This window comes from Microcaecilia unicolor, chromosome 1 (genome assembly GCF_901765095.1).
Source record: "Microcaecilia unicolor chromosome 1, aMicUni1.1, whole genome shotgun sequence".
Classification (NCBI taxonomy): Eukaryota; Metazoa; Chordata; class Amphibia; order Gymnophiona; family Siphonopidae; genus Microcaecilia; species Microcaecilia unicolor.
Genome location: NC_044031.1, coordinates 638223478 through 638236692, shown reverse-complemented (window position 1 = coordinate 638236692; position 13215 = coordinate 638223478). Strand labels below are relative to the sequence as shown.

The following is a 13215-nucleotide window of genomic DNA, read 5'->3' as shown; positions in this document are numbered from 1 at the left end:
GACAGAATGCCATGATTTCTTTCCATAAATCATTCCAGTCATCAGCTTGTCTGCATTTCTCAAAGTGTGTTTTCAGTTTTTCTATGAGAGAGGAAGCTTTTCCAAGTGTGAGCTTAGTCAAGATCGGAAGGCGGGGCTGGTGGTTGGGAGGCGGGGATAGTGCTGGGCAGACTTGTACGGTCTGTGCCAGAGCCGGTGGTTGGGAGGCAGGGCTGGTGGTTGGGAGGCAGGGATTGTGCTGGGCAGACTTATACGGTCTGTGCCCTGAAGAGCACAGGTACAAATCAAAGTAGGGTATACACAAAAAGCAGCAAATATGAGTTATCTTGTTGGGCAGACTGGATGGACCGTGCAGGTCTTTTTCTGCCATCATCTACTATGTTACTATGTAAGTGTGATATCAGTGCTCTGAAGTCCTTTATGGGCAACATGGATATACTTCCAAAACATTCTTTTCGGAAAATCATGCAGAAGTGGTTGATTTGGTCCATTACATTTTTCTCCAAGGTCTGAAGCAGCAGCTGAGCTTTTTATATCAACTATACTTGTACTCAGTGCATCCAAGGAGAGTAGCACTGATGTGGAAGCAGCCAGGGCTTTCTCTGGAGTTGATGCTAAATGCACATGGGACTCAAGAACTGGTAGTTCAGCATGTGCTTTCACAAAAAAACTTTCTAATATCCATTTTGCATTTGATACATCAAAAGTTTACTCTCTGGTATAGAGAAATCCAACAGGTCCAGAATAGAAGTACTAGATTTCCTTCCTCTTCCTTAGCAATCGCAAAGTCACACCCTAAAAAAACATTAATTTTGATGTCACTGTGGTAACAACAATATAAATTTAATTTTAATATATTCCATCGTCTTTATAAACACTAGGCTCACCAAGGCAGATTACAACCAGACAGTTAAGATGAACCCATCAGGAAACAGAATATATTCTCACTGAAATCTGGCCATCTGAATTGTATAGAATAACAGTGAGGAAAAATGTGCACAAACTACAGAATTTATAATTGCTGTTTCTAGCTAGCTACAATAATTTTTGAAGTTACTACTACTATTACTACTTAGCATTGTTTTGGTGGTATTCAATTATTTATTTTCTCCTCCACCTTGTAAGGCACTGCCTACTCAACAAAAACAGTGTTAGACTTGTTAAAGATGGACTAACAATAAAGAATGACAACGTGGATGCAGGCTTGCTTGCTGTGTTTTGAATGAACGGCGACGGCTGCGCAGGGGAGTGGAAACAGACAGAGATTTACCAAATGGCTGCTTCCTTCCTTACAGTGGACTAGATAGGCTGGCTCACTTCCACTCTACTCTAATACCGAAGTTGCAGCGGCGAACGGGCGGCAGTAGTAAAAGCAGCAAGCAGGCAGGCTCGACTCTGTCCTTCGCTTCCCTGGCCTCTCTGCGTCCTGCCTTCCTCTGATGTCATTTCCTTTCGGGCAGGTGGGATGCTGAGAGGGCAGGGAAGCGAAGGACGGAGTCGAGCCTGCCTGCTTGCTGCTTTTACTACTGGCGCCACGCCTGCCAGTTCGCCGTTGCGTTTTAGGGTAAGAAGACTAAGTCGTCGTTTGGGGAGCAATGCCCCCTCGCCCCCCCAATCTACACCCATGCTCCAATATCTGAATCTGGAGGCACAAAGTCTTACCCAGATTTACAATTAGAGCCCATAAATTATCTAGGGTAAGTTCAGTTGGTTTCTCAACCAAAAAAAGTAGGAAAAAGTGAGGTCTGTACCTTTTGAGTTGTTAAAAAAGGAGCACTCAAGTCACCAACTGTAGTCAAAGACTCTCCTACAGAATCAGATGATCCCAGAGTAGCCATCTGGGAATTCAAAGAAGCTGAAATCCCAAAGTCCTCTGTTGGGTGTACCTGTGCCTCATGCTGTTTCAACACCACTGCACTTCCTGGCTGCAGGGAGGAAGATTTTGTCAGCAGGGAACTGGCGCTCTGTGGCTGCAGGGGAGGCACTCTATGGATGAGGCTCAGAATGACATCTGGCACTGGCGTCACACCGGGGTCTCAACTCACTGTATACCATCTGCGTAAGACAAGAGATCTGTTTGAGTACCATGTGCCCTGCAGATCCCTGACTGATAGGCATGAACAATGCCTGCGTCTTCACAGTATTTTAATTAACTAATTTGGATTTTGCTCACACCTTTAAGATGAGTTACATTCAGGTACACTAGGTAGCCAGGAAGAAAAGAGAGTAGGATCTCTTTCCTGAGGCTCTGGGGCCTTCAACTCTTATTTGACAGGCCAGACTTTTGATAACCCAGACCTGTCAAATTAGTGCAGGGGACACTCTGGCACAATCTTCCCACACTTCCACACAGTGATCGGAGATAATAGTGGTGTTAAAAGAATTTTATTATCAATACTCACGAATACAATGAGACCAATTAAGCCTAAAGCAGTTTATTTCTTGCAAGGAGACAAAGCCAGCATACCCTCATAAAGTTGTCTGACTTATACAATTCCTTCTGTCTTTATATACCTTTTTTTTTTTATACTTTCTACGCGCAGCTATGCATGAAGCAGTGAACATGTTACAATTTTAGACTGTTAGGAGGTCAGAAGCTGTTTCTTTTTTTTTTTTTACTTTGATTTTTTATTGAAATAACATCTCAAACATAACAACGAGCCATTGGCTCCAGCACATGACAATGCAACAATTTAATTTTTATTTTAACATTATGCTTATAACCCTTTTATCCCCCCTATTCCCCCCACCCTTCCCCCTCCCCCTCACTAACCCCTCAACAGCTGATTCCCCCAACAACCCAAACCCCCCTAAACCCCCTCAATAGCTGTTAGATGAATCCATTCAGGTGCCTCTGGATTATATCTCCCCTTACGCTTATCAGTCAATTTTTCCATCTCTATAATGGTTTTAAATTTCTCAGCCCAATTACCTACAGTTGGCCCAGCGGACTTTTTCCGATGCATTGCAATAGTGGTTTTTGCGGCGGCTAATTCCATTCTCTTGAATCTCTGTTGCCATCTCTTTCCCCTTTGGTTCCCCCACCCCAGGAGGCACCATTTAGGATCACATGGAAAAGTACCTTCTAGAACTTTAGACAATCTATCCGTTATATCTTTCCAATAAGGTTGAATCAAACTGCACCCCCACCAAACATGAAAAAAAGTTCCCATCTCCCTTCCACATCTCCAACAGCTATCAGAAGCCTCAGGGAACATTCTTTTAATTCTATCTGGTGTATAATACCATCTGCTCAGCATTTTATATGCATTTTCTTTAATAAGCACACACACCGAGGCTTTCTTGACTTCCAAGCATACCCTCTTCCATTCTGCCTCTGAAACATCCTGATTCAAGTCCTTTTCCCATGCCTCCATATAGTTCATTTTCATAAAACTCTGCCCCCTGAGGTGTCCATATATCCGTGAAATTCCTTTCCCCCCATACTTTTTCAAATCCCTCTTGGTCTTTGAATTCTGCCCTGGCCCATTTCTCTGTAGTAATAAACATAGTAACATAGTAGATGACGGCAGAAAAAGACCTGCATGGTCCATCCAGTCTGCCCAACAAGATAAACTCATATGTGTATATCTTACCTTGATTTGTACCTGCCTTTTTCAGGGCACAGACCGTACAAGTCTGCCCAGCAGTATTTCCCGCCTCCCAACCACCAGTCCCGCCTCCCATCTCCGGCTCTGGCACAGACCGTATAAGTCTGCCCTCCACTATCCTCGCCTCCCAACTACCAACCTCTCTTCCCTCACCTGCTCCGCCACCCAATTTCGACTAAGCTTCTGAGGATCCATTCCTACTGCACAGGATTCCTTTATGCACATCCCACGCATGTTTGAATTCCGTTACCGTTTTCATCTCCACCACCTCCCGCGGGAGGGCATTCCAAGCATCCACCACCCTCTCCGTGAAAAAATACTTCCTGACATCTTTTTTGAGTCTGCCCCCCCTTCAATCTCATTTCATGTCCTCTCGTTCTACCGCCATCCCATCTCCGGAAAAGATTTTTTTGCGGATTAATACCTTTCAAGTATTTGAACGTCTGTATCATATCATCCCTGTTCCTCCTTTCCTTTCCTCCAGGGTATACATGTTCAGGTCAGCAAGTCTCTGCTCATACGTCTTGGAACGCAAATCCCATACCATTCTCGTAGCTTTTCTTTGCACCGCTTCCATTTTTGTTTGACCTGCATGTACTCATATAAATCGAACTCTACTAATCCATACATTTCCTGTAGTTCTTCAAATGTCCGTATTCTACCCTCATCTAGGCACTCATGGAACCGTATGAGCCCTTTTTGAAACCAATTTTGGAATACCTTATTTTCCCTTCCCCCCCGGGAACCCGGGTTCCTGTGTGAGCCATGCATATGTAGATCTATTCCCTGTCCCTCTTACCTTCCTTTTCAACCTCCCCCACACGGTGAAGAGATACAAAAAGAATTCAGCGTAAGGCCGTTATATGTCTGCTCTGGGACTGAGGCCCACAGCAGACCATCTAGCTTTCCTTCCCTAACAAAAATTTGCTCCAGCCTAGTAATTGGAGATAAGTCTACTTTACTCCACTCCCCTATCTGTTTTAATTGGGCCGCCCAATAGTACCACTGCACATTTGGCATCCCTCTCCCCCATAAGATTTTTTTCGACAGCCTAGCCGGCCTACCCGCCCACACAAAAGTCCCTATATCTGACTGTAGTTTTAAAATTTCCCTTCTGGGTACTAATATTGGCAGTGTCTGGAATAGAAAAAGCAGTCTGGGTAAAATGTTCATTTTTACTACCGCTATTCTCCCCCACCATGACAACCAATTATTCTTCCATTTAATCAAGTCCAGTCTCACATCCCTGAGCAAAGGCGTATAATTTAACAAGAAGAGGTTATCTAGATCTTTTGGTGTGATAATTCCCAAATATCTAAAACTATGGTCCGTCATTTTAAAAGGTAATGCCTGTTTCAGCTGCTCCAGCTCTGCCTCTGTGCTAGTAATTCCCATCATCTCAGATTTATTGTAATTCACTAAAAAAAAACCCTGCTACTTTACCGTAAGAAGCTGTTTCTTTTCTATACTAGCTAAGTTATATGTTGAAATGATTAATAATTTCTCTACAAGTGGGACCCTTTTACAAACGGCGGTAAGCCGGGATGTACTTGGCAGTAATCAGGCAGTACTACGCGCTGCTCGTTTACCGCTGGGTTAGCACAGGAGCCCTTAACGCCACCTCAATGGCTACGAAATGGCTGGACAGCAAGTGCTTTACTTGCCGCACTGCCATTTCCTGCAGGAAAGAAAAACCTACTCTTTTACCAGTTGCAGTAAAAGGGGGCCTCAGCACACATGAAAAACATGTGCCCATGCCAGCACAGGCTCCCTTTTGCCACAGCTTGGTGAAAGGGGCCCAGTGTGCTTACATTTGCATGCTATTATCAAAGATCATAAGGGCGTTATAGCTCCTTGCTGTTCCAGTGCTATGTTTTGAGCGTTGTATGGAACAGCACAGGGCTTCTGACCATCTTTCATGACAGTTCACAAAAGTGTGGATATATGACTTCCAGGCCAGGGGCAGCTACATAGGCATTCACACCACCTTACCCCTCCCTATGTACTACATTCCTACATTACATCAGAGGCACTGATGTGAGTTAACATAGGGGTCCTTTTACTAAGCTGCGAGAAAAATGGACCTGGTGGCAGGGGCCATTTTTCCTGTGCGCCAGGGCCCTTTTTCCCGCAGCCAGTAAAACCCAAACCAAAAAAATTGCCACATGGGCTCCGGCAGAAACATGAATGAACATAAGAACGTGATACACAAATGTACAGTTTTTGAAGAAAACTGAAGAAGTCTGCAACAACTTTTTGCAAACATCAACAATAATCAGATTTAGTCTGTGATTAAAACAATGAACATATATAGCTTGTGGCACTTCTTTTAGAAGCAATACCTGAACCCAATTTAGATCCAATAAATAGGACCAATTTTATGTAAGTAGGGATCCACAACTCAGATTAGAAAAATAGCCCCAGTAATCACATCATATTAAATATATGTCACCGCCAATCACAGACATTCTAAAGAACTAAAAAGGGATCTTCAGGTGTTTCTTATGCAGCACTGCGTAATCCTCATTGATCCCAATGCTTAATTTTTTTAATTTTATGTATAAATATTTTGCAGTCTCTTATCAAAAAATCAAAAGTCACTTAACTTAGAAAAAACTGGAACCTCTGCCAACATGGCCAAGGTTCAACTTCTTCTTCTTCAGGGTAGAGGTCCAAAACATTCAATTTGATTCTCTGACTCAGCACCAGGAAAGATGGTGGGATACAAGTCACCAATTAAATAGTAAACAGCTGACCAGCAGACACAAAGCTAATAAGATGAATGTTGCATTCTCACAGACCCAACCACCGCTCCAACTCTGCATTCAAACCCCGGGGATGCAGTGTTTTCAGTTGAAAAATCCAGTTCTGCTCTTTGTAATTCAGCAAATGTTCAACATTCTCATCCTCCCACTCAAGTTAAACACTGTCCAGCATCTGCCATTTTATATCAGTGAGATGATGTTAATATGCTAATGCTGTACCAACGGAGCAGTGTCTGAGACGCAATTGTTCTTCAAGTGGTGAAACTACCCACATTCCAAGAGGCCAGGTGGCAATGCAGACTAGTCAAACAGCTATCCTAGTGAGAAAAGTGCTTTAAAAGTTCCTCTCCAAAAAAGAACTCAGGGTGCCCAGCCATCACCTCAAGAGCAACAGGTACCTCATACAAAACAGCACATTCATTGTGACAAAAGTTCAAGGATAATCTCATTATTTTGTTGCCTGTAAAGTAGAAAATGAGACTGCCAGAAAGTACCCCCATACAACAACTAACAAAAACGTGATGGAACTGGACCCTTCCCTCCCTCCCTCCACCATCCTCACCCTTCCCTCCCCCCTTCCTAACATACCCAATCACACTCACTATATACCCCATACCAACCCCACTATAAAGATAGGACTGAGGAATCACTTAAATGCAAGGGCCCTGCATCATCCTGAACCCTTGTGATTAGTCAAGGTTATAAACTATGTAACCGTTAGGCCCTTTTTGAGTTTACAGCTTAAAATAATGCAAACACAAGCTATGCGGTTATACCATGTCAGAAAAAGAGGGCAATGCATCCTCTTTCATGTTTCAACAGGTAGTCCAGCCACATAAGTGAGTGCAGTCTATTGTGTCTCAAATGATTTCCAATTCCCATCCACATATACTCTAAGTAAAGCTGGATATAACAACATCCTGGAGGAAAAGTCCACAGTCTGCTATTGAGACAGACATGGGGAAGCAACTGCTTGCCCTTGGATTTGTAATATGGAATGTTGCCACGATTTGGGTTTCTGCCAGGTACTTGTCTGACCCAGTATGGCTACTCTTATGTTCTTATGTAAAGGTGGGGAGAAAATAGGGGAAATGCTGGATGGAAGGGTGGGGGAGAAAGGGAGAAGATGCTGGATGGAAAGAGGGGAGAGAATAGTTACAAAAGACTGGAGAATAAGAGGAAGGAGAATAGTGGATAACCAGGTGAGGGAAAGAGATGGAAAGCTGTTTCAAGGGTTACCTTTTCATCTTATTTTCGATTGTTATAAAAATAGCAGGCATAAATTTCAAAAACTGACATATTCCAGTTTGTACACTACACATTAACCCAGTGTACCTGAATGTAACTCACCTTGAGCTACTACTGAAAAGGTGTGAGCAAAATCCAAATTAAAAAAACAAACAAACATGAAGCATTTTCCTTTTGCACATACCTGAGAGGTGTAAATTGTCTCTTTTTTTGTAATTCCACCAACTAATCCTAAAATATTTTAATACAGTCACCCTCATATTTCAGAGTATCTCACGTTAACCTATATCTGTGAAGGATTTCTTTCTTGTGAATATATTTGTGGACCTTCACAATTACCACTCTTGGGTGATTACGAGACTCCTGGAGCCTTCCTTCGCAATGAGCCCTTTCCAAACAAAGAGGCTCAGCAATATCAGAGAGCACAATTTTTTTCTGGAGCCATGCTTCCAGCAGCAAGGGAAGTGTACAATCTGGGAGATGTTCAGGTAGGCCAACTATGCGTAGGTTCCCTCTACAGGAACAATTTTCCAGCTCCTCTAATTTTTCAACTTGGCAGAGAATTTGTGTCTTTAACATGGCAAACTCTGTCACTACCTGAGTCCCCATATCTTCTGCCGCCAAAACGCGCTGTTCCAGTTCTTCCATTCGACGCTGCTGGAGTTGTGTTGTAAATGCATGGGCTCCCAAGGCCTCTGGCGCTATTTTCTCCACATCTTCTCATTGTTTTTCGGAATCACGTTTAAGTGATTTCCCTGGCATCACTTCCGTTGTGTGAGCAAGAAACTTTTCCATATACCTCTGATTTAATGTATGATTAGGTGATTTTAAGTTTGTTGCAATTAAGATGGTTTTGAGCAAGATATTGAATCTTCTGCTCTCCAGTGCCACCCAAACTGTTTTGGGGTATTGGAAGGTTTGCACTGCAATGAATATACATTGTTGGTGGAACTTATGTGAAAGGCGAAGTTGCTGCAGCAGAAAAATGTAACTGATTTACCCAGCTATGGATACCAGTTCAGAGATACATTGATCAAGCATTGGGTGCCCCTCTTATTCCTATAAATCTATGTACATAACAAGTTGTGACTACGTGTATCCCTTTAAACTATATTATATGTGTTATACCAGTTTATTTTTTCTTACCTTGTTTGTAGAAATTGTACATGCCTACCTTTATTAATAAAAAATTGCACTTAAAAACAAAATTCCTGCTATCTATGGTGATCACCTGTTACTGGTAAACATCTTTGCTTTATTTTCCTGTTCTTCCAGGGCTGACATTTAAAACTAGTTACACATTCACTGGCTTCTGGTCAATGTGTAACTTGCTTATCCATGGATTATTGACTTATACAGATAATATAGAGCAAAAAATCTGACTGAATGGCTTGATAGTAGGCATATATGAAAAGGGCAGAGGGAGTTTTGGATAAAATATACTATTAATTTGGGTCTGCTGATTACGAGGGCAGTCTATAACACGGTGCCTATGTGATGCCTGTTCCATAAAGGAAAGTAATCACCTACTGCCCTTATAGAATACTAGCATAAAGGATTAGATATGTGCCTATAATTTAGGCATTAGCAATTACATTCTAACACCTAAATGCCAGAGATAAGAGCACAACCTCTAGTATTCTATAGGTTACACATATAAGTATGAGTCCTGCCTATGCTCCATGCATATGTACACTGACCTGTCAAATATATGCTATGTAACATGTGCACGTATTTACAGAATAGTGCTTACACATTTTATTGGTATTTATGCACACGTGCACATTTATGCATGTATATATATATATATATATATATATATATATATATATATATATATATATACAGTGCAATCCGCTTAAGTGCAAGGGTCTGGGACCAAAGAAATACATGCAGTTAACCGGAGCGTGTGTACTTAACCATTGTGACCCAAAGAAGCTTGACATCTGATAAACATATGTACAGTACTGTTTAGTATACGTACAGTATACAGTCTCTGTTAACTGACGTTAGGCTTATTTGAAGTAATCAGTGCTATAGAAGTGATAAGTAGTAGTAGTAATCAGTCATAGTCCTCTGTACACTCTTGTGTCTGTGAGTTCCATAGACTACGTCTGCCATACTGTAAAAACTGTCATAGCACTGATATCCAGTGGCCTCCAGATAGGTCCGCACGGTGTTGAGACTCTCCAGCGCTTTTGCAAAAGTGACAGGAGGTTGTTGAATTTTGTCAGCATGTGTCTCGCTGCTCATTTCATCATCTGTTTCATCATCAGGCGCATATCTGGACATCAGTGCTGTCGTCAGCTGTTTGTAGATCATAATCAACAGCTACGTAGTGATGAAACTCCTCTTCAGTAACACCAGCTGGGATGTCAATAGCCTGTTCATCTGACGCGTTTGCAACAGCTGCATCTGTTTCGTCCCTCTCCACATCCCTAACAAAGCTTGCCCGCTTGTAGCAGTTCACAATGATTGCTTGTGTAACATGATTCCAGGCTTCTTTCTGCATATGTAGGGAATCCAACAGTGATAGTTACGAGCCAGTTCAATAGCACGTTTATCCTTGCCATTCTGGTCATCCATAATGCTCATCAGACAACATAGCACAAGAACCTGATAATGTTGTTTGAAATTGGCTATTATGCCCTGATCCATAGGTTGGATCAGAGAGGTAGCGTTTGGTGGCAGGAAGACCACCTTGATGTTAGACAGCCTGACATCATCACTGTGTGCAGCACAATTATCACAAAGCAACAAAATCTGACGCTTTTATGCCTGCATTCTAGTGTCTAACTTCTTTAGCCACTGCTTCCAAATTTCCCCAGTCATCCATGAATTTGCGTTAGCCTCATATGACACAGGAAGTCGCTTAACATTCTTGAAGCAATGGGGCTGTTTGCTCTTTCCAATGACAAGTGGTTCCAACTTCTCACTCCCATCCATATTGCAGCAAAGGAGGATCGTCAGTCGGTCCTTCGACATTATACCTCCTATAGTTTCAGCTTGTTTGAATGCAAGTGTTCCATCAGAAATCGCTCGCCAGTAGAGACTGTTTTCATCAGCATTGAAAATGTCATGAGGTGCAAACTTGTTCAAGATGGTAGGAAGAACTGAAACAACCCAATTTTCAGCACCAAAGTCATCAGTGTCTTGTTTTTCGCCAAGCTGTTTCTTGAATTTTATGTTGTTGTTCTTCTCCTTCCATCTTTCCAACCATCCAACAGTGGCTTTGAATTCAGTTAGTCCCTCCATAGTTCCCACCCACACCTGCCTCTCCAGCGTCCCGGTCTGGAGTTCCGGTTCCTAGATCTGCCTAGCCCTTCACATGTGTCACACAGTGCAGAAAGCGAAGTTTCTTACCTGAAGCAGGTGTTCTCCGAGGACAGCAGGCTGTATATTCTCACATGTGGGTGATGTCACGTGGGGCCGGAGGATTTTCTAGTAAAATCTAAAAAGTGTGTTCAAACTGCATTCCGTCGCGCGAGCGATCGCACTGTGCTTACGCGCACGTCTTCCCGCTCGCCGCGCGGACACGCTCCTCAGTTGAATCCAAAAGATGAAAGCAATACAACTCCAAAGGGGAGGTGGAAGGGTTTGTGAGAATATACAGCCTGCTGTCCTCGGAGAACACCTGCTTCAGGTAAGAAACTTCGCTTTCTCTGAGGACAAGCAGGCTTGTGATATACTCACATGTGGGGTATCCCTAGCCCCCAGGCTCACTCAACACAACAAAGAATGGTCAATTGGACCGCGCAACGGCGAGGGCATAACAAGGATTGACCTGAAACAAGAAATTTCTAACTGAGAGTGCAGCCTGGAACAGAATAAAAATGGGCCTAGGAGGGTTGGAGTTGGATTCTAAACCCCAAACAGATTCTGCAGCACCGACTGCCCAAACCGACTGTCGCGTCGGCTATCCTGATGAAGACAGTAGGGAGATGTGAATGTGTGGACTGATGACCATGTCGCAGCCTTGCAAATCTCTTCAATAGTGGCTGACCTGAGATGAGCCACTGACGCAGCCATGGCTCTAACATTATGAGCCGTGACATGGCCCTCTAAAGTCAGCCCAGCTTGGGCATAAGTGAAGGAAATGCAATCTGCTAGCCAATTAGATATAGGGTATGATACATACCTGTAGCAGTTGTTCTCCGAGGACAGCAGGCTGATTGTTCTCACGACTGGGTTGACGTCCGCGGCAGCCCCCACCAACCGGAAGAAGCTTCGCGGGACGGTCGGCACGCAGGCCACGCCCACCGCGCATGCGCGGCCGCCTTCCCGCCCGTGCGCGACCGCTCCCGCCAGTTGAATGACAAGCAATAAAATATGAAACACACAACTCCAAAGGGGAGGAGGGAGGGTAGGTGAGAACAATCAGCCTGCTGTCCTCGGAGAACAACTGCTACAGGTATGTATCATACCCTTTCTCCGAGGACAAGCAGGCTGCTTGTTCTCACGACTGGGGTATCCCTAGCTCTCAGGCTCACTCAAAACAATAACCCAGGTCAATTGAACCTCGCAACGGCGAGGGTACAACAGAAATTGACCTACGAAGAACAACTAACTGAGAGTGCAGCCTGACCAGAAAAAATTCGGGTCCTGGAGGGTGGAGTTGGATTTACACCCCAAACAGATTCTGCAACACCGACTGCCCGAACCGACTGTCGCGTCGGGTATCCTGCTGGAGGCAGTAATGTGATGTGAATGTGTGGACAGATGACCACGTCGCAGCCTTGCAAATCTCTTCAATAGTGGCTGACTTCAAGTGGGCCACCGACGCTGCCATGGCTCTGACACTATGAGCCGTGACATGACCCTCAAGAGCCAGCCCAGCCTGGGCGTAAGTGAAGGAAATGCAATCTGCTAGCCAATTGGAGATGGTGCGTTTCCCGACAGCGACCCCTAGCCTGTTAGGGTCGAAAGAAATAAACAATTGGGCGGACTGTCTGTGGGGCTGTGTCCGCTCCAAGTAGAAGGCCAATGCTCTCTTGCAGTCCAATGTGTGCAACTGACGTTCAGCAGGGCGGGTATGCGGCCTGGGGAAGAATGTTGGCAAGACAATTGACTGGTTAAGATGGAACTCCGACACCACCTTCGGCAGGAACTTTGGGTGAGTGCGGAGCACTACTCTGTTGTGATGAAATTTAGTATATGGAGCATGAGCTACTAGGGCTTGAAGCTCACTGACCCTACGAGCTGAAGTAACTGCCACCAAGAAAATGACCTTCCAGGTCAAGTACTTCAGATGGCAGGTATTCAGTGGCTCAAAAGGAGGTTTCATCAGCTGGGTGAGGACGACGTTGAGATCCCATGACACAGTAGAGGCTTGATAGGGGGCTTTGACAAAAGCAAACCTCTCATGAATCGAACGACTAAAGGCTCTCCAGAGATGGCTTTACCCTCCACACGATAATGGTAAGCACTAATCGCACTAAGGTGATTCCTTACTGAGTTGGTCTTGAGGCCAGACTCCGATAAGTGCAGAAGGTATTCAAGCAGGTTTTGTGCAGGACAAGAACGAGGTTCTAGGGCCTTGCTCTCACACCAACCGACAAACCTCCTCCACTTGAAAAAGTAACTCTTTTTAG

The 13215-nt window shown here is 44.0% G+C and overlaps 1 long non-coding RNA gene across 1 annotated transcript in view; it reads right to left on the bottom strand.

Annotated features, from left to right (window-relative positions):
- Nucleotides 1–8854, bottom strand: part of LOC115460512 — a 37076-nt gene extending 28222 nt beyond the window's left edge. Inside the window, exons 1-2 of the long non-coding RNA XR_003940511.1 lie at nt 8771–8854; nt 1752–2055 (exon numbers count right to left, since the gene is read on the bottom strand). This is a non-coding gene — a long non-coding RNA (uncharacterized LOC115460512). The remainder of the gene's footprint in view (nt 1–1751; nt 2056–8770) is intronic.
- Between the last annotated feature and the right edge of the window lie 4361 nt (nt 8855–13215).